The sequence below is a fragment of the Oryctolagus cuniculus genome, chromosome 3 (genome assembly GCF_964237555.1).
Source record: "Oryctolagus cuniculus chromosome 3, mOryCun1.1, whole genome shotgun sequence".
Lineage (NCBI taxonomy): Eukaryota > Metazoa > Chordata > Mammalia > Lagomorpha > Leporidae > Oryctolagus > Oryctolagus cuniculus.
Genome location: NC_091434.1, coordinates 171,351,069 through 171,351,768, shown reverse-complemented (window position 1 = coordinate 171,351,768; position 700 = coordinate 171,351,069). Strand labels below are relative to the sequence as shown.

Below are 700 nucleotides of genomic sequence, written 5' to 3'. Positions count from 1 at the left end.
GCGTGGCTTTATCCAGAGTCGCGATCCAGTCTGCAGGCTACGGCTTCTCCCTTCCAGGGGCTGCGGCTTGAGCAGGCCCCGGGGCGTTCTGAGTCTCTGTTTCCAGGGGCTCAATATGGTTGTCACATAGACCCTGCCGGCAGTCAGGGAGTGCTCCCCGGGCACTGCCCTCATTCAGGGACAGACAGAAGGAAACCTGCTGCTTCCTCTAAGGCAAGGAGCGAGTGGGCAGTGCCGCAGGCCTGGTGACTCAGAGACCAGCCAGAAGCAGGTCACAGGCAGAAACGCTGGCTCTGGCTGCACTCGGAAAGGGAGTGTATTGGGCCCCACTGAGGCAGGTGGGGGCATAGCTCAGGGGCAGAGCATTTGACTGCAGATCAAGAGGTCCCCGGTTCAAATCCGGGTGCCCCCTAGCCTTTTGGCCATGAGAAGAGATCAGAAAGAAATCTGAGGTCCTTTTCCTGTTGGCCAACTTCTTGACAGAAGATCATGTGTGACCCATTCTAAATGTCACTAATAAAAATCAAAGCCACCTTAGAATTCCACTCCCAACTAAAGTATTCTTCCAGAACAGACAAAAGTGAGCGTTTACCACCAACATACCTTCACTTAAAAAGAAGAATGGAAAACACATAGGCTAGAGAAAAGCAAAATGATCCTTTATGGGCAGACTGGGCTACAAGAAGGAATGTTGAACAAA

The 700-nt window shown here is 52.3% G+C and overlaps 1 non-coding gene across 1 annotated transcript; it reads left to right on the top strand.

Moving 5' to 3' along the window:
* The first annotated feature begins 340 nt into the window (after window positions 1-340).
* TRNAC-GCA (transfer RNA cysteine (anticodon GCA)) lies at window positions 341-412 on the top strand. Its single transcript has one exon. It is a non-coding gene; the product is annotated as a tRNA-Cys (tRNA).
* The last annotated feature ends 288 nt before the right edge of the window (window positions 413-700 follow it).